The 21,935-nt window shown below is 36.7% G+C and overlaps 1 protein-coding gene across 7 annotated transcripts in view; it reads right to left on the reverse strand.

Moving 5' to 3' along the window:
- The window catches only part of MBD5 (methyl-CpG binding domain protein 5), a 457,957-nt gene that overhangs the window by 228,662 nt on the left and 207,360 nt on the right, over nt 1-21,935 (reverse strand). For 6 of the 7 annotated variants that reach the window (XM_075529832.1, XM_075529830.1, XM_075529834.1 and 3 more), the window contains one exon: nt 8,858-8,951. The exons of the other annotated variant lie outside the window; for it this stretch is intronic. The gene's annotated coding sequence lies outside the window, so the exon portion shown is untranslated. The remainder of the gene's footprint in view (nt 1-8,857; nt 8,952-21,935) is intronic. 7 annotated transcript variants of the gene reach the window in all.

Raw genomic sequence — 21,935 nt, forward strand, 5'->3', positions numbered from 1 at the left:
AAGTTTCCTTTCTTTGCTACCTCATTCACTCTTTTGACTTCCTTCAGTTGCTGTAGCTCACACATGTGTTTAGATTTGTACTACAGCATGTTTTAATATAAAATGCTCCATACCCTTCTATTTTATTGCCTGGCTCTTTTGTCCATTTGTCAACCTAGATCGTTCTCTTGAGCTCCAGATTCACAATTCTCACTGCTTTCTGGGCATGTTCACTCGGGGACCCAAGGGGTTTTCACAAACAACATTTACAAAGAATTAAAAACTCATCAGATTTCTAAACCTTCTACTCCTCTGGTATTTTTTCATTCTAATAGATCTATCAATATCGCAACGTCTTCAAAACACAAAGCCCAGGAGCGATTGCTTACACATCATGCTTTCTCACTCTCTCACTCTATGCTCCATTTATAAAGTCCTGATCTTCTTCCTCTGCTTTTAAAAACTGTATCCTAATTGATAAATACCTCTTTCTCAAAATTAGGTTCCCATTGGAAAATTTCTACACAAATTTCTGAGTGATATTAAGTTCTATTTTTCACAACATGTGAACCTTCTCTTTTACTGCTTTCTGGTTTTCCGGTTTCCAGTGTTCTCCTTTCCCTGATGTCTTATTTTCTCTCATCGTTGTTTTAGAGTAATTGCTGACATTTTGGGTCTCATATAAATGCTTCTTTAATGGAGTGCCACACTTAAATGTAATATCTTTTTTTGTCAATCTGTTATTTTGTTAATAAGTGATATCAGGAGTTAGTTAGGGTTGAAGGTTTGGAGTAGCTGAGGACATTAGTCTTAGAGAAAGATCTAATTTCAAATGATCCATACACCCATTTGTGAACATTTTAACAGGATCCATCTCTGGGGGACATGGTCACAGTGGTTGGTAGTAGTAGCTGGGTACCGCCTGATACTTCTGATCTCAGGGCAGATGAGACCATTGTTCATGTGGGTTACTAGGTCGGTAGGCACATTTCATTTCTGAGGCTTTGGCTTCTTCCCTTTTTCTCCCGAGGAGTAGAGACCAAGTGCTCTCTCTTAGATGGCTGCTTACAAGTTATGAAGACTCAGATGTTAATCACCTTACTAGGATACAGACCATGAACATTGTGAATTATATTATGGCAATTAACTGACTTGTTCCACAAGACTAAAGTTATGCCTGGAAAGTATCTGTAACTGAGTCCTCTGGAAACATAGGGAATCCAGGACAGATGAACCCCTCAGGACCAGTGGTGAGAGTGGGAATACCAGGAGGGTAGAGGGAAGGAGGGGTGTAAAGGGGGAACCAATGACAAGGATCTACATATAACCTCCTCCCTGAGGGATGGACAACAGAAAAGTGGGTGAAGACAGATGTCAGGCAGTGTAAGATCTGACAAAATAATAGTGATTTATAAATTATCAAGGGTTCATGGGGTGGGGGGGGAGGTACGGGGAAGGGAGGGTAAAAAATAAGCTGATACCAAGGACTCAAGTAGAAAGAAAATGTTTTAAAAATGATGATGGCAACAAATGTACAAATGTGCTTGGCACAATAGGTGGATGAATGGATTGTGATAAGAGCTATACAAGCCCCCAATAAAATGATTTAAAAACAGTTACTGAGTCCTCTATGACAATAGGTACATGTACAACCTATTTGAGTGTCTTCTATGACTACATATACATGCATAACATATTAGTATATACACATACATATACTTCCATCTGTGCTCACCTGTATCTACCCACACATATACAAGGTGGCTACAAACGTTCATGGGAAAATTCCATTCTCTTGAGTTCATATTTCTATGAACTTTTAGAAGTCCTTTTCATATATGCCTATGCACATACATATGTGACCACACACTCATTTTATGGCTCTTATTGCCAAATCACACGTCACATTCTGTGTCACAAACCATGGCTGCTTGGTGGTATCACATTATACGAACATTTATTATATATATGGTGCTATATGTCTCATCACTAAATGACACTGTAGGATAAGGATTGGGCTGCTGACTCAAGGTTAGCAGTTCACATCCCTACTTGTTTGAACATGGATAAGGCTGACCAAGCAGGGGAGCAAGAAAGCCCATATGGAAAAAGCACACCAGCCGGTGTGATCATGACGTGTCAAGAGGAATGGGTATCACAAGTTCAAAAACAAGTGATCAAATTGACATAAAGGAGTGTGGACAAAGTGGACAGTCCCTCAGAGAAGGGCCACCTGGAAGGGATGCTAAATCCAGGGTACATGATCGCACTGATGAAGCACTTAACTATCCTCTAGTTCTTTCATTTTTTCTTCCCTTAATATTATGGTTTTTAATTTTACCTCATTAATCTTGTGCATATGTTCTGCATATGTTCATTTGTACAATTAAGATCTTTTGACACATCAAAGTCAAGACAGCTAACCCTTCAGAAACAATAAAGGGAGTAACAGTTCCCTGAGGGTACAGGATGAGAGGGGGTAAAGGGGGAGCTGATAGAAATGATGACTGTAGAACCCCACCCGAGGGGAACTACTAACAGAATTGTAGGTGAATGGACATACTGGATGGTGCACGATACGGCAAAAATAAAAAATAATATATAATAAAAGAATAAGGGTTCCTGAGTTGTAGGGTAGGATAGGGAGGGGGAAATGGGGAACTGACATCAAAGAGTTAAAGAAGGAAATGTTTTGAAACTTATGGTAGCAACTGATGGTGGACCTAACTGAATTGTGGATTATTATATTTGTAAGAGCTCCCAATAAAATGATTGATTAAAAAAAAGGATGAGCGTGTTCCTATAGAGATGTAAAGTTTCGGACAATCTAATAGGAATGCTAAGAATCAGAATTGATTCAGCAGCAGTGCATTTGGTTTTTTGGTTTCAGATCCAAAGAGTGATCTTGCCCTTTTCTGATGACCCCTGGTAGCCACCAGTGCACACTGGTCTCTGTGTGCATTTTTATTCTTCTCTTCTTGTAAGAGTAGGATCATACAATATTTGTCTTCAATGGTACACTTCTCTACACATCAGCTGCTAATTCCCTACATCAGATGGGCACCCAGCTTTCCTACATTTGGTCTTCCTTCCTCCAGGTCCTTTTGTTCAGTTCTTCCTGTTTCCTTCCGGTCTACTGGTTTTATTATAGTAACAATAAACTTGACCAAATGCCAGTGCTAACATGTGCTCTGGTATGTGAATGCTGAGGTTTTGAACTAGATCAATCAGGAAAGAGAGAGGGTGGGTGTTAAGCACACATACACTAGAATAATGTGCCTTGGTTCATCTCCGAGCTTTGCCTTTGTGAATGTATGGCCTTGGAAAATTCACTGAACTCTGTAAGATATCAGCTTTATTAAGTGCAAAACGGAAATGATCAAAGTTTCTGTCACAGGGTGGTAGTGATGATGACATGAGTCAATAAAAAACATTTGAATAATGAAACCAAGCTCACTACCATCAAGTCCACTCTGACGCGTCAACAAACCTAAGGACATGGTCAAACTGCCCAAGTCTGTACTTGTCCACGGAGAGAAAGCCTTGTCTTCTTTGCACGAGCGGCTTGGGGTTTCGACATGGATCCCTATGTGTAACCCTAACCCTGAGGGCTCCTGAGAAGAAGACCGTATGAATAATTGTCTGCTGTTCTAGGGTCTTATGATGGTCATATGAACTTTCTTCAGTTTTCTGATCTAAAAGGATACGTACCACAGTTTTTGAAAATGTTTAATTTGAAATGATCTAAAGTGAGTCTCCTTAGGATGTTGCCTGGGTATCCTGGGTTAAGTGCTGGGCCGCTAACCAAAAGGAGCAAGCTGAGGCAGTCTGCTTCCATAAGGACTTGCAGCTTTAGAAACTCAACGGGGCAGTTCTCCTCTGGCCTATAGGGTTGCTATGAGCTGGAAGAGACTCAGCATCAGTGGGTTAAAGGTGTTACAGCCTACAGGAGACATCCGGGACTTCCCACCTTCTTCAGGCAGGGACACATGTATATGCTACTAGTCTACTTTGTGTGGAGCACACACACACACACACACACAACACACACACACACACACAACCCATGTCATAGTATTTATCATAGATCGTTATAACTGAGTTCTTCTCAGTTTCCCCACAACACTGAATGTTTCTAGACTCGGGAGCAATATAAGTAAAAATAAAATGTGCTACTGGGGATCCACCTCATGCAGACAAGGATTTATATATTTTCATGTGGTGTTTAGACACTGTTCTGTGATCAGTGAATGGCTACAGATAGGTTCTTCAGTGATACACCAGTCTTAGTCTTGTTAGGCTGCCTTGAAAAAAAAAGAAAAGGTCAAATCTAAACAGCAGCTTGCCAGGGAATCTGCTGGGCCAGTTCAGCTCAAGGCAGCTGGCTCTGTTCAGAAGGCTCGCATGACTATTTCTGGGTTGTGTGTGTGTGTGTGTGTGACTCCCAAGGAGTAATCTTGATTGTTTTTTCTCAAAGGATATAAGGTGATCACAGGAGCTTATTAGTAAGAAGTTTTAAGAAACCAAGCTGCATTGGTCTTTTTAGTAAAAAAACGGCCAAGAAAACTGCCGAGGGATATTTTTCTATCTCCACATTACACCCGCTCAGTCTCTGAGAGTAGCAAAGGCTGTTGTACAAGAATTACATTGGGAAACCTTGGGTTCCAGTTACACTGGGATATCATTGGCCCCACAGCCCTGATTTTGCCCTTTGCGTCTTCTTTTTGTCCCAGGTAAAGACACGATTTGAGGGTGCCTCTGGGGTACAAGACTGCTGTTTACACTTGGTACAAATGGTAGAGAGTAAGAGAGATGGAAACACTGCCTTCAGAAGTATACTGGTCTATATGGAATATATGTCAAGAAACAATAGTTTCTTATTTTGATATTTCTGTTTAATGAAGGTTTCTATGATTTTATGGTGGTAAGTATAAAATAATAATAATACAAAGATTAAAAATACAAATAATAAGTAAGAAATAAAAGATAACCTTTAATATTTAAAAATCTAAGGAAGAAATTTTTATCTTGGAACAAGCAAGAAATACTTGCACCTAGAACAAATTTAGGTCGGGTCAAGAGGGAGGTCAACTGACCAAGTATCAAATTTGATGCAGCATAATCAAAATTACTATGATCTCGGCCTGACAGTAAAGCTGTTCGAGACCCTTGCCTGGGGCTAGAGGGGATCTGCCAGAGGCTTCATCTGACTAGACACTCTGCAGATGGGTTTTGGGTCCCCCGGTCCTCCACAGCCTTCTCCAAACTGGGTGTTCTCAATTTAAGTTCTGATACTTTTCCCTTCATCATATTGGGGTTTTGTTATTGTCATCTTTGGAAGGGATCTAGGATTTTATAGCAATAGTTCTTGACATACCTTATTATAACCCTCAATGCTTTCCCTATTGCCTGATATAGAAAAACTTTCCAAATAAGTGAATGAATCTAATTAAAGTGCCTTTTCTGTTTTGAACCTGATTGTGTTAATAATTGTACAATACTCCTTGATGTGAATGAACAATGGAATGTTATATCTATAAAAGTGCTTAATAAAATAATTTAAAAAAATAAAGTGCCTCTTTTTATAATCTAGCAAATAGTGGATGATCAATGGATGTCAATGAATTCCTTATTGATTTTCTTAGTCTGTGGACGAGATGGTGGTGTAAAAGCTCCGACTTCTTACTTTGACTTTGGCCTAGAGTATCACAAAGGGAGTCTATTTGCCTGGATCTATTTGAGTCTATTGACACTGCTGAGTTTTAGGACACAAATCTCAATGAGTCCCTCATAATAAGAGGCTTAGTCTTCTTTTCCATCTCTAGTCCTTCTTCTGAAGACACGAGACAAAAATGTCTGTAACAACAGTTTGTATACATTTACCACAATATAAGTATTAAACTGATTCACATTCTCCTATTGCTCTTTACCATGATTCATAAAATAAAAAGATGTATAAGGACAAATTTAACATGTAGATGGCTGTAGCTATCTCATGAATATTTTCCAAAGAAAACAGACTGCTTTATAAATCTTGAATTTTTTTCTTTCCTTCAATTTACACTCCTACTTTCTGAAAGATTCTGAGAATATTTTAAAATTTGTGTTATTAAAAATGCAATGTTTCATTTCAGTTTCAAATAGATCATCTTGTTTATGATGATGCTACTTATTAATAAATAGATACAATAGGACATAGTTTCAAACTTTGATATTTTCATGTTTGCTTATAAAACTATGATCAGAAGTTATTAAGCTCAATGAATTCAGAATTTTAAAAAGTCATCAATGAAACTTGCTAACAAAATATTCTCAATATGTTGCACAAGTTTTATTTTCAAATGTCACTCGATTTAAAGTAGCTGTTAAATTTGTCAAAGAGTCCAATATTCTAATTAGCTTTAGGCTATCATTGTGACTGGTCATTCACAAATGCTGGGGTAGAATAACCCTTCTGAAGAGCTAATGAACAATTAATGGTTTCTTCAAATTACACTCTTTTGATGTTCACTGGTCAAGAATGTAGCAGTTACATATTTTTAGAAGATTTTTTGGAAAAATACTCACTTTTTAAAAGTACATAATAATTAAAATATAAATACTCCTCTACCATAGAGGTTCTTAATAGTAGGGAAAACACTGAAGTTCTTTGTTTTAAAGATTTTCTATTTAATTAAAATAAGTTTCAAATATGGCTGTTGGACAAACTTGAAAACAAGGACTCAGATTCTTCAGGCATTAAAATAAGGTGACCAGATTTTGACATTGGTAAAGTGGGACACCATTGACCGGGGTCAGGGGGTGGGTTCCGGATTAAAAAATTTGGTCTATATAAACCAACAAAAATTTTCATAGAACGCAAAAATAGTATTGTAATATATTTTCTATTCTTTGGCATATTACTCATTTGAGTGAATTTTTTTAGTAGATTGCTGTCATTGTTTAAAAGGACATGAAAATGTTCACAAAAATTTGTTAAATTATATTTCACGCATAAAAGGGCTATAAAAGTCTCAACACTTAATTGTGATTTTTTTGATGTCCACACTTTATTTACCGTAGAAAAAACACATTCAGTCGCAGCCGTAGTTCCTGGTACGGACAGCGCGTATTCCATAATTTTTAGTGTTTTATTGTATGGAAAATGGTTTGTTTCAAAATGATATAATATTTCTAACCATTTGTTCTCTATTGTGATTTTTACTGATGCCCAAGATTTAACATTTTCCTTATCAATATATATTTTAAATAATGATACCTCATTAAAAAGATCATTTTTGGAAATGTTACTATATGGGAAATTTTGAGTAATATGATCAAATGATTTTTGTACATCATTCCAATTAGGTTCTTGTTTTAAAGTAATCCAACGAAAATGTTCAATATCATTCACTCTTCTAAATAATCTATGCAGTCGCTATAGAACTATTTAATGTGATTCATGGTATCTGCATGGTTTATTGCACCTTGTTCTTCTAGCTGGCTTATATTATTACGGATAGTTAAGTATTTTCTGATATTTGACTTCTGCAGTTTCACAAAATTATTTAAGCATTTCAAAGCACACAGTGCATATATAGAAATAAGAATATATTTTAATAACAATATTTTCCACATCTATGGGCAACAAATCAGCAGCTGTTTGAATGGTGTTATGTATTATGTATATTCCCTTCCCGTTCTCCCGCTGTTCCCTAGCTTGTGGGGCATTCTTTCTAAAAATTGGGACTTCTTAACAAAAGGCCACGGGATGCAGGACAAATTGTTAAAAATCAGGACTGTCCCACCAAAAGCGGGACATCTGGTCACTTTACATTACAAGGAATGCTTTGGCAGGAATGGGTTTTGGAGTTTGCAAGAAACTTAATGCAACACTAATTTAAGAAACCTAACTGGATGAAAATTAATCTTTCTACCAATATGGTTTCAAAGACTAGTGATAAGAGGTTGGAAAAGTGGATTTGGCAGAAATAAATGGTTTTATTAATTTAAAAAAGATCCTACAGTGTAACATATGACAAAATTAATAATAATTTATGAATTATGAAGGGTTCTTGAGGGAGGGGAAAATGGGGAGGGAGTGGGAAAATGAGGAGCTGATATTAAGGGCTAAAGTAGAAGGCAGATGTTTTGAGAATGATGAGGGCAACAAATGTACAAATGTGCTTGACACAATGGATGTATGTATGGAGTGTGGTACGAGTTGTACAAGCCCCCAATAAAATGATTTAAAAAAGATCCTAACATATTGAGAGTAAAACTCTAAACAATACAAAAATTGTACAAGCAAATATAATTATTTTATATGACTTAGATTTGAAATGGGAAAAATTTTCATAAGGTAAACACTTTTTTTTGGCCTCACTGTTAAGGAAGAAGAAAACAAGGAGCCCTGGTGGCATAATGGTTATGCACACAAAGTGCTAAACACAAAGTCAGCAGTTCGAAATCACCAGCTGTACCTTGGAAGACAGAGAAGGCTTTCTACTCCATAATGAATTGTTAGTCTCAAAGAGCACAGGACAGTTCCACCCTGTCCTACCGTCACTATGAGTCATAATAGAATGGATGGAGATGAGTTTTGAGAACTATTGAGATTAATATGGAGAGGTTAACGAGGCGGCACAAATGAGCTGAGTTACCATCCATGATCATTCAAAATTATCTATGATTTTGATCTATAAATAATGTCTAAAACTCGTAAACAAAAATAGTTGTTTTTTTAAATAGGTAACTAGGGAAAAAAAAGCAAAGATTCTTAGGGAAGGGGACATGCAAAATGATCAGATTTTTAAACAGGTTCATATTTGATTTTAAAATAATGAGAGAGAAAAAGAGTAAGGCTATGACAAGGAATTCAAAACTTCACGGTGCTTACTCCGCCCGCTGAGCTGTAGTTTTCCAGGGAGAGAGAATGTGGTGCGAGCAGGGCTGGATTCAGAAACACGCAGACCTGGGTTTGAATTCCAGTTCTGTTTTGAGAAATAACGATAGTATCTGTAAAGCATGTGGCATTCAGAATGATTAATATTAGCTGTTATAATTCATCATTTTATCTTCTTTTTGGTCAGCAAAATCCATATTAATCTCATGTATCTTAAAATTTATTCTCATTTGGAAACATGAATCGTATTAACAACAAGGTGAGTTTTTGCTTGCTTGTTTGTCAACAGCACTTTACAAATGAATAAAAATGTCATGCAAACTTGCCCAATTCTACTACAGGAAAACCTAAATTCTAAAGGAAACTGCAAACGCTTAAGTATTCTCTTTTGCTCTTTCTCCTGCAAACAATAAACACCAAAGCAGAGAATGTGAGAATTACAGTGCTTTCTGAGGGTCAGCAGACTATTTAAATCAATAAAATTTTAAAACTATAATTAGCAATGGGATGATTAATGATAGGAAAGAAAGTTCTAAAGAGAAAACAGCTGTGAACCAAAATACCAATCCATGCCCCGGTTTTCTAATATTCAAAAGACAGGAACAGGAATTTAATAATTTTTGCTTAGAGCAGAACATCGAAAACTAGCTGTATTCTATTGTGATGATGTACGTTCCTTACATAATTGTATTATTTATTTGTACCTAGACTTTCATAACTTTGTAAAGTGTGTTCTAACATTTATTTTCTTTAGAATGGCACAAGAGAACAATTACATAGAACTTCTAGGAAGGTGGGCTAGAATATAGTTTTTCAAGCCTGACAATGGCAGTCCTGGTTACAGCTCGTGGCGTTGTAAGGAGGAAACCCTATTCACGTGACAACTGCTCCCTCAAGTCTCCAGCACAGCTTTTAAGACCGTGTCCCCATCTGTGAACCACCTCTAAAAGGCTGGGTTTGCAAACCAGAGTCTGCTAAAAGGGAACTCCAACTTCAACTACATATAAACTTCTTGGAGGCAGAACTGCCTGTCATGCTTACTGCTTCATCTCCAGTATCTGGCACTGAGCACTCAGTACAAATTTGTTGAATGAATACATAAACGTGATAGAATGAATAATACTTCATAAGTATTTGGGGTTTCATGCTGCAAAAACAAATGCAAGCTTAATAGATTTATTTATAGGTCATGGCCTCCATTTATACTTTATTTCAACATTTTAATATATGTAGAGGAAATGATATTCTACCCCTTGGGAGTAAAAATATTACTTATACCCATCATTCAAATTCACGTCTACAGACTAACAACTTCTGTTTCAGAGTGAGGTCCTACCCTACATCTCTTATTAGTAAAGCTATTAGTATTGTCAGGGTAGGAGGGATATAGGAATGGTAATAGTAATTGTAATAATGTTTCCACCATTTATTGAGCACTTACCCTATTATAAAACTAAAAAACAAATCATTGCCATCAAGTCAATTATGACTCACAGTGACCATATATGGCAGAGCACAACTTCCCTTGTGAGTGTCGAGGCTGTAAATCTCTAAAAGAACAGAAAGCCTCATCTTTTTCCTGCAGAGCCTCTAGTGGGTTTGAACTGCTGCAGTTGCAGTTAGCAACTCAATGCATAACTCACTATCCCTTCAGGGCTATACATTATTATTAAAAACAAAAGACAACCAACCTCACTAAACTCTGTCAACGAGTCAATTCTGACTCATAGTGATCTATTTTTGTGGGTTTCTGAGACTGGAAATCTATATGGGAGTAAAACGTGTCATCTTTCTTCCATAGAGCAGCTGTTCTTGGCTTTCAAACTGCTGACCTTGAATGCGGATCAAAGTATGTAAGGTCATGAAGTCCTACTATCCTTGCTTTTAAAGAGCATTCTGGCTGTATTTCTTTCAAGATACAGTTAATGGCATATTTCATATTCTTTGCCCAAACCATAATCCAAAGGCACAAACTTTTCTTTAATCTTCTCTATTCGCTGTCCAGTTTTTCATGTGTATGAGGTGACGGAAAACACCATGGGTAGCATCATGAATACACACTATGGATCTCAAAGTGACATCTGCTTTAGAACACTTCAAAGAGGCCTTTTACAGCATATTTGCAGCGGACCACAGGTCATTTGATCTCTTGACTTCTGCTTCCGTGGGTATGGATTGTGGATCCAAGTAAAATGGAATGCTTGACAACTTCAATCTATTTTCTGGTTTATCATGATGTTGTTTATTGGTCAACTTGTGAGGATTTTTATGTTCAGTAATCCAAGCTGAAGGCAGAATGCTCTGATCTTCCACAGTAAGTACTTCAAGTGCTCTTCATTTTCAGCAAGTTTGTGTCATATGCTTATTGCAGGTTGTTAATGAGCCCGCCTCCACTCCTGATGCTGCAGTCTAACTTCATAGTTAAGCTTCTTGGATTATTTGCTCAGATACAAACTGAGCAGAATGGTAAGAAAAACAACCCTGAGACACATCTTTCCTGGTTTTAAACCATTAGCATCCACTAGTATCATCTAAAAGTTCTGCACAAGTATAATTAAATATCCTGGAATTTCCATTCTGCACAAGGCTATCCATAATTTGGTGCGATGTCATGGTTGAATGCGTTTGCACGGTCACTGTGCAGGTAACCAGCTTTCTGGTATTCTCTACTTTCAGCCAATATCCACCTGACATGCGCAATGTCATCTCTTAGTGCACGTTTTCTTCTGAAGGGGGTTTAAATTCCTGGCAATTCCCTGTTGGTATAGTGCTTGAAGTATTTTAAAATTATTTAGAGTAAAATTTTACTTGTATGTGATATTAATGATATAATGTTCAGTAATTTCTACATTCTGTGTGTCTCCATTCTTTGAAATAAGCACAAATATGGATCTCTTCCACTCAGTGGACCAGATAGCTTTCTGCTAAATTTCTTACATAGATGAGTGAGCGCTTGCAGCACTCTGCGCATTTATTGCAATGGTACTGCACTATAGTACAGACTCCTCAAGTTCACTTGTAAGCCGAAAATTCAATAAAAGTGGCTCACACCCCTATTACCTGAGAAATTAAATATTTGAAACTACATTCTGAAAGTTTCACCATTCTATTGAGATCCATGTATACTCTAAATGTTTTTGTCTATTGTACTAAATCATATCTATCTTTAAGGCAGGATGGTATCAGATGAATTTCTTTGTCCCTAAATACGCATCACACAGTGCTTTCCCCTTAATAAGTTGTTAATGAACATAGATTAAAAAAATAACAGAACATGCATGTAAACTGAAATAACTCTCATTAGTTGAGAGAAAATTTAAGTGGAGATTTTAGCCTCAAATCATCATCTTTTGTTATTTGAGAAAAACTTGCTTGTCACTAAAGACTCCAAGTCCTGACAATTTTACTTGTCTTCCCTTTTTTCAGCCACTAGCAGTTCGAGGAATAGGAATTCTGGAGGGATTTTTTGGTTTGTTTCCAAACCACTTTATTAGGAGCTAATCCAACCATCATAACATTCCATTCAAGCACATCAAGCAGGATTGTACAACTGCTACCCAATCAGGTTCAAACCATTCTCCTCCTTCTTCAACTCCTTGACATCAGCTCCTCCGTCCCTGGCCCGCATTGTACCCTGAGGGAACCCTTACTCTACTGGCTGTCTCGGCAGGTTCGTCAGTCCTGGGTTTCATACACAGAAACACTGAACAACACCTCACAGAGATTCGAGAAGGCTATCCACCATGACAACATACGTTACATAAGTCCAAACGTGAAAATATATATATATATTTAAAGAAATGTACTATACATTTTTACACAGCCTATCTCAAGAAATGAAATCAGCAACAATATCCTCTTAAACCTTCCATATATGTGTGCTTTTTTTTTTAATTCCCCCTCATCCTTCTCTTTTACCTGTTCCCACTCCCAGGATAACTTCAAATCTTCTATGCAATTATAACTAAAAGGAAAAAACTAACCAAACCAAAAACACAGATATATCACTGCCCAGAACAAAGTAGTTACAATATTTTATTGATTTGCTTTAATAAAATTGTTAAGTTTTCATGAAAACAAATATTAAATCGATTCAGATAAACGTGATGCTCTTAAGAAAGCAGACTTTGTTTTTTTATGTTATAACCTTTAGTAATGCTCTTTTCATACTCTAGCTTATTCCTTCAATTCAGGTTGGTGTACATAAATAAGTCTTCCATTTTTAAAAGACAAATAATAATGCTCTATTTTCCTCATTGCCATTATTGTGATTACAGAAGTATTGAGCATTTGATTCTGTGAGAATTAAATACAAAAGTGAGAGAAAAAGAAAGCAAGGAATAAAGAAAGGGAAAAAAAGAAACCACATTCTGACAAGAATTATTTTATTTTTTTCTTCTGATACAGTATTTTGCTTCTTATTCTAGATAAAAATAAAATCAATTTGAAAAGACAGATTTTAATCTCAGATGTTACTGGGCATTTTTCTTGGTGGAAAAAAGATACGCAGCAATTCATGCTATGCATTAGCGATCAGAATCTGGCCCTAAGTTTACATGATTGATGCATTTCTATTTGAACAAGCATAACTGTGAATAGTAACTGTAACAATGCTTGCCAGAGAGAGAGAGTTCATGCAACCTCAACCAGTTTCCTCTTTTATCTTTAACATTCAATTACTTCTTTTATAACAAAACGTTTTTCAAAACCTTGTACAGAACCCTATATATTGCTTAACTATAACACCAAACAACAAATACACACTATTCAAACATGGTTCTATGAGAAAGAACAGACAATGATGTTAACTATTCATAGAAAAGCACATTCAATAACCAATTTCTGAAATTACATGTTTGCCCAAAGCTCAAATGATTCATTTTTAAAAGTCACAAAAAAACCTCCAAGGACAGAATAGCTCATTACACATAGGTATATATATATATATATATATATATATATATATATATATATATATATATATATATATAAAACATTCTGCACATAGGTATGTGTGTATGTATATATATATATATATATATAAACATTCTGCACTGACCACATACACAAATGCTATTTATTTTACTAGGCCAGAGAAGTCTCACTGAATATTCAGTCTGGCTCTAGAGTCAGACATTTCCTAAGCATCATTCTTTTCTGACAGGAGAGAGAGGAATTTTTGGTCACCAGTCAGTTGGCTGGGTATTAAGGTCACAGAGAGAGAACAAAAGACATTGGTCAGAACACTGACCATACTGCCTTGTTAGTATTAATCTTTGTTCTGCTGTTCCTTCTCCGGATCACAGTCAGGCAAATTCTCCTTCTTAGATGGGGTAATCCTGCAACTGGAGTCTCTGAGAGAGGCATAAACTCATCTTGCAGAGTTTACTTAACTAATCTGTACTCCTGGTACTTGGCAGTAGGATCGTGGAGTAGTCACCCATGTAGTAATAGATAGATGAGCTTCCAACCATACAAACTAATTTTGATCGCAAACGTTAGAAGCATTTGCTAAGGGTCAACTAAGTTCCAGATCTTGTGCCATGTATGTCCACATTTAAAATCCAAAAACAACCTTGTGAGTTATATACGATCATTTCTACTTTCTGTAAAAGACGCCGTGTGTCAGAAATTTAAATACAGCTCAATAATGAATGGCACATGGAGGAACCAAGCCTAGTCTACGTGAAAAAAAATGTATATTAATGTAAAATAATGCAATGAAAGGATAAGTATGAACGTTCAACACATAGTAATTCAATTCTGATAATGGTAACTTTAATTAGATTAACTCTTCTATTGATAAGTATGCACTGTGGAAAAGTGCTAAAGAAAACACACACACACACACACACACTTATTTGAAAGCACAGGACAGAGACCAAAAGGAGAAAAATGATTTGACCCTTGAAAGAAGAGAATGTCACAGAAAAGATCCACATTTCTATAGCTTTTTCCCGGAGAGAAAAATCTGTAGAAGTAGCGAGAACAGAAAGCCATAGTCTTAATGGTTTCAGGCATCAAGAGGCCACATGTCGGGAGTGACAGAAGCTGGAAAGTGAGGGGTCAGATCTGTGTTCCAAAAAGGACGGAGGCACAGAGGTGGAGGGATTCAAACCCTTGCATATACACCCCCAACTTGTCTGAGCCTTGAGCTACACTTGCATGCTAAAGACTCTCAGGAGGAGTCCAGTATAAAGCAGTAACTAGAAAGATGAAACAGGAATTTCTGCTGCTGTCTAGCATACAAGACAGAAAGAGGATGGAGCTTGAGGCCCTCAGATTTAAGAAGGTTGTTAAATACGTTATGGTTTCTAAATATATTTCTTTAAGGGCTTACAATGTGAGAGTGTGGCTTATGTCCTAGCAATAGTGGACTCACCCTAAGATTAGGCTCAAGACCCAAAGACTTAGTGAGTGATTTAACTGTCTGCTAGGAAAGAAGTCAATACTCTTTAGAGGACAGTAACAGATTCTGGAGTCTCTAATCAATGGTTCTCAACCTTCCTAATGCCACGACCCTTTGCTATAGTTCTCATGTTGTGGTGACCCCAGCCATAAAATTATTTTTGTTGCTACTTCATAACTGTAATTATGAGTCACAACTCACAGATTCAGGACTGCTGCTTTAAATTGTCTCATCTACATGCTAGCAAGATATATATATCTATATCTATCAAACGCGAATAAACAGAAAAATGTGACCTAAAGTCCACAGAAAAAAAATACTCACTGACATAAAGCCTGGAATGACCAAACAACTTTAGGCAACTTGTAAATACTATCAAAGACATGAAGGAAAATATCATCAGATTAAATATACTGTTAGACCATTTCAGCAGAGAAATGGAAAATAACAAAAATACATGTACAGATATTCATTTAGAATTGAAAAGAACCACATCAAGATGGCAAATTCATTAATGGTCTTAAAAGTATACTGGAAACTTAAAGTGTATAAAGCGAGATGTCAGATAGTGTAAAATATGACAAAATAATAATTATTTATAAATTATTAAGGGTTCATGAGGGAGGGAGGGGAAAAATGAGGAGCTGATACCAAGGGCTCAAGTAGAAAGCAAATGGTTTGAGAACGATGACGGCAACAAATGTACAGACGTGCTTGACACAATGGATGTATGTATGGATTGTGGTAAGAGTTGTATGAGCCTCCAATAAAATGATTTTAAAAATGTATACTGGAAATGGAGAGAAACAAAGCAGTACTCTAGAAGAAGTATGCACAGAAAATTATGAATAAAGAAAAAGAAGTAAAAGAAGGCAGCTCCAGTGATCCATGAGCAATCTATTACACACATGAGGAGAAGTCAAAAAGTAGTGTTACAGGGCAGGAAGGCAGGGTGGGAGGGGGAGGTACTGCTACACAATCATAGAAATCTTTATTGAACAAAAACATCAAAATGTTTCTTGACACATCCTCCGCCTAGGTAAGGTTCCTGGGGAACCTTTTCTTCTGTCAAAGGCCATTTGAATATTTCTAAAAGAAGTTGTGGTCATACAATATTATAAACTTAAAAATTAGCTTGTTGTATTTGGTCAACTATTTCATTAATTCCCCCTAAGGTGATGGCTGGAAGTTCTTTTCTTTGATGAGGAATGCGATGTTAGCTGGCACTGGTGATTTCGTCACTCTCACCCTAGGTATGTGTCAGAGTGGGGTTTCCATCGCTCTAAGACTTCCCTGAAGAATCCTGCATACACCACTTTAAACTTTGAGTAAACCAGAGAGGCAGTTTGCATTCTCCGGAGTCTCAAAGGATGTTTATATGTTCTTTCAATTTTTAGTACAGAGATGCTAGTGGGGGCAAAATCAGTGCTGTGCAGTGGGTGTGGTAAGATTTCCCAACAAGATTCACTCAGGACCAAAACCAAAACAAAGCAAAACAAATCTCATTACCATCATGTCGATTCTGACTCATACTGACCCTGTAGGGCAGGGTAACACTGCCTCTGTGGATTTCCAAGACTGTAACTCTTTACACAAATAGAGAGCCTTGTTTTTCTCCCATGGAATGACTGGTGGTTTCAATCTGCTGACTGTGCATTAACAGCCTAGCATGTAACTACTACACCATAGGGCTCTTCATTCTCAGAGGACAGCTCTTGCTAACCATGAAGAATGAGCAAGTGCCTTGTTTGTGCTGGAAAAAGATTTCTTAGTGCAACTTCCTTGGCCATTTTTTCTTATTTTTCAATTTTCCCACAACATGATTGTCCTATGTCCTTTGAGAAAATACATCACAATTATCTTTTGGAAGCTCCCCCAAAACAATCACCATCATCATCTCAGCTTACTAGAGTCTTTGCTTTGTATTTAACTGGCTCAGCAAATACACTTTATTTTTTTAAAAATCATTTTATTGGGGGCTCGTACAACTCTTATCACAATCCACACATACATCCATTGTGTCAAGAACATTTGTACATTTGTTGCCATCATCATTCTCAAAACGTTTTCTTTCTACTTGAGCCCTTGGAGTCAGTTTTTAAGAGTTGCTTGGAACATCCCCTCTACAAAAGAAGATTTTAAAAATTGGGACAGAAAAAATATTTGGACACATAATGAACAATTTTACCAACTTTTTATGAAAAACATCAACTTACAGATCTAAGTAGCTCAGCAAACCCCGAGCAGGAAATTTATAAAGAATTCTACATGTAGGCATATCATATCAAATTACTGGAGATAACAGGAAATCTTCAAGTAGCTGCAGGAAAATGAGAGTGTAATTCTGCCAACTGATATTTGGTTCATATAATTCTTGTAAGTCTGTGAATCCAAGTATTTATGTAAATTTTCTTTTGAACTGTTTTATAATTTGCAAATACCTTTTTGTTGATTTATTCTGCATAAGAGTTATATGAGCTATAATGCTATGTCATACACAGGAAAAGTAAAAATATGTGTATCCTTTCCTCCTCCTAATAAAAAAATTATATTTAATATTATTCTGGATAAACTAATTATATAAGTAAAAAAAACCTAAGAATTTAAATAATTAAGAGGGAAAGGCAATTATATATTTAATTTCCACGATGACATGAAAATATACTTTAGAAAGCCCCCCAGTACAAAAAGTAATTTAGAAAGGGGACAAGTTATGAAATTAGTATGTGAAATCAATGATTTTCCTATATCTAAAACATATTATTAGAAAATAGTATGTTTTGAATGAGAGCACGAATTCAAAGAAAAAAAAACGTAGAATACACAGAACCAAATCTATGTAAGACATGTGTTTTATTATCAAGATATAAATAATCAATATTCCAAGGATTAGAATTAGAAAGATTACCGTAAAATTCACTTGTTAAACAGTATGGGAGAATATTTGAAACAAGAAGAGTAAAAAGGGATATCAACTCTTCCAAGTATTAAGTCTACTAGAAAGACACAGTAAGCAAGCAGTATAATCCTAGAGAAGCAAGGGCAATGTGGAAAATTCTACAATGAATTTTTCAAAGACCATTTTATTGGGGGCTCTCACAGCTGTTACAATAATCCAAACATCAATTGTATCAAGCATATTTGTACATATGTTGCCATCACTACTTTCTCAACATTTACTTTCTATTTGAGCTGTTGGGATCAGCTCCTCTATTTTCCCCTCTCTCCCCTCCTTCCACCCTCGTGACCCTTTGATAAATTATGTCATTATTATTTTCCTATCTTACACCAACCACTGTTCCTCTCCCCCAACAGTGTCTGTTGTTCATCCCCCTGGGGTGTTTGTGTGTGTGTGTGGCCATGTGTCAAGCATTGCAATCGGTTCCCCCTTCCTCCCCTCTCCACCTCCCCCTACCCTTCTGGTATCACTACTCCCATTCCTGTTCCTGGATTCTGTGTTTCCTTACCTCCTATCTTTAACCTGTACCTATGCACATGCTCTGGTCTAGCCCGCAGTGAAAGGCAGGACTGGGCTCATGATAGTGGGAGGGTGAGGAAGTCTCCAGGAACCAGAGGAATATTGAAAAACATTTTAATATGCATTTATTGTCAGGTACTATTAAGCCAGCACTGACTCACATACATAAAATTCTAATATATGATAAGTTTGACATTTAAACAACAGAAAAATAAACCGGTATTTCAATAAAAGCTGCCAGGAAACCAACAAAATTTTAGATGATTTAAAGATTTAGATATTAAAGTAATGAAGTCATAAAGGTAGGAAAGAATACATGATTTTTCATACTTTATAATCCTTGATATAAACCCAAGAAGAGAATGATAATTTGACTAAAGCAACTTTCTAAAATTTCACTCTTGTAAAATAAAGTATCATAATCTAAGGGGAAAATGAAACAACCGAAAATAATCAAAATACATGAAGAAAACACATTTTATTTAACTAGAAAGAGCTCCTGGAAACCAATAATGAAAGCCAAACCATAGAAGGCCACTAGCAAATAAGAATGAAAAACCACATTCGTTAAAAAAGCATGAAAAACATGTTCACGTGTATGTACATCTCATGTACGTATATATAGACTTGTAAATACAAGGAACGCTTCTGAAATTATACATAACAAAGTTAACATAAGTCCCTTAAAGGGAACATATATGGCAGAAAATTGTTACTTTTAATTTTCTCTATTATTTCTTATTTTTAAAATACACACAAATATGTATTGCTTTTATAATTTAAAAGTGAAAGCTTGCACAAAGACCTTTTTCCAAAGAATTTACCAGTAATATGCTAATTTCTTAAGTCAGTGGGTATTTAGTTCTGTGGTCTCTTCCCTTTCTTGCTTAGAGATAGAATCCTATTATGAAGTTGAAACATTTCAAGAAAAGATAGTGACTCATTAAAATCCTGTAAAACTGGAAGCAGTAAAATGGAGAATAAGGAAGTTCAATAAAGTTAGATCAATTTCATTTACAAATGCATTTCCCTATTTTAAATTGCTTTTATAGTATGTCATATAGGAAAAATAGCACCCCAAAATAGTCATTGTTACTTTCACGTTGCTTCTTTGAGATGAGAATAAAAGGGTTTTCGCCAGGAGTGGCTTCACAGTTTGGCATAAAGGAATCAATAATTTCCTATCCCCCAAGGCCCCTCACCTCAGACCTTTACTTATTGCTGCTTCTATACCCTCAGCAGTATTCTTCCAAGAAACGGAATCTTCCTGCAAGATTCTTACTACAAACATGCATCTGCTGCATTGAGAGCAACGCAGCTCTGTCAATGAGCCCCCAAGGCACACTCACAGCTACTGAGGACAGGATCTGAGTCTGCGCTGCCCGTAAGGCGGCATGAGACATGCTACGCTGCACATTGCACAGGGATTTCAAGAAGTTTCTCTTCAAAGACCCAGATCGATATGACACGTTCTCTAGTCTTTTTCTTTCTACATAGTTAAATACTCTGTAATTCCTACGTCATATGTTACAGATAGTTCCTAAAAGATAAAATAACCACTGCATGTATAATATTTCTACATGCAAGTATTCTTTTTTAATTATTAAAGGATCATTTTATTTGGGGCCCTTACACAAGCAAGTGTTTCTTAATGGTCTCCATGATACTATACTGTAAGAAGTACTACACCTGGTTCAATCGAGGTCTGCTCATTATCCATAAATCTTATTTGTAGCATAGTACCCAGCAGATACAGCTATTAAATAGATACCTGCAATGATAGCATATTACATTTGGTATTACATTTGGAAGGGATCTTCAAGGCTTTCTAATCTGATTTAACAATTCCATAAGCCCCCCCACCCCATCCTATCTGTAATCACCACCAAGGCCACCACTGTTCACACTCTTAGGAAAGTTACTTGATTTCACTGGGAAACCACTGCTGCAATTAAACTTTCTAGCCCACAAATCAGTCCGTTCCAATTTTAGAATTGTTCTGGGACTTGGCAAGTAGACATTTTAGAGTAAAAGTATAATTCCTAAAATTTTCTCCAAATATTTTCACCAGTAATACAGGTAAAACAACACAGACATCTCCTTGACGGTTACTAGCGCTCCCTATATCACACAGTCTTTTGATAGGCTTTGTGTCAACTTGGTTGGGCCAGAACTCTCAGCGCTTTGGTAGAAGAGCACTATGAATCCCCCTGATGAGACCTAACACACTGTGATCAACTCCATAAGGAGGTCCGCTGTAAGCAGCCAAGCAGTTGCAGGAAGAGCAAAACCTTCTTACTCAAGTCATAGCTCTGATGCGATGAAAAGGAACGTTCCCTTATACAGGCCTACTTCCTATGTAAGGATGACGGAGGAACGCTGGCTTGCTTTTACCTGGGCCTGGACACAGTATCTGGCTCATGGATCTCCAGTTCTTTGGACTTGGGTCAATAGCCTGCCACACTGCCTGCTGATCCTGGGAGCCACCAGCAGCCTGACACCTAACTTGTGACTCTGGATTTATTTGCTTTTCCGGTCAACTGAGCCTGACCTGTTGATCTTGAATTTGGCCACCTCTGCTGCTTTTGATATTTGTACCAACACCGGGATCAGCAGTCCCTGAAGCTACACGTCAGAAGAAATCTCCAGCTTAATTTCAAACGCACAGACTTGAAATCACAGTGGACTTACTAGCTTCTACAATTGCTTGATTTTCTTAATATAAATTTCTCTGCCACAGTAATTTAACCCAACTGCCATTGGTTGATTCCAATACGCAGTGACCTATAAGCAAGCCATTTCTGAGATTGTAAATCTTTGGCAGACTAGAGATCTTCATCTTTCTCCTACAGAGAGGTTTGTAGGTTTGAACCACTGATCCTTCTGTCAGTGATCCAATGCATAACCCACTGTGCTACCAGGGATCCACATAAAAATCATGATCTACTCTTCAACATACAACTATCTACTGTAAAATATAATCAAAATTACAACCAAAGTTTTAAGTTTTGCAATTTTATGAAAAGATCTGTTCAGCTGCAATGCAGTGAATTAATTAATATGGCTTTTCTAGCGATACCCTTTGTTACTCCCATTAAACGACCTTTGTTTTCCATACGGGTCTGCACAAGAAGATAAGGGGCAATGCTAATGGGACCATGATTCAGTGTGAGTATTGATAATAG

Source organism: Tenrec ecaudatus, chromosome 13 (assembly GCF_050624435.1).
Source record: "Tenrec ecaudatus isolate mTenEca1 chromosome 13, mTenEca1.hap1, whole genome shotgun sequence".
Lineage (NCBI taxonomy): Eukaryota > Metazoa > Chordata > Mammalia > Afrosoricida > Tenrecidae > Tenrec > Tenrec ecaudatus.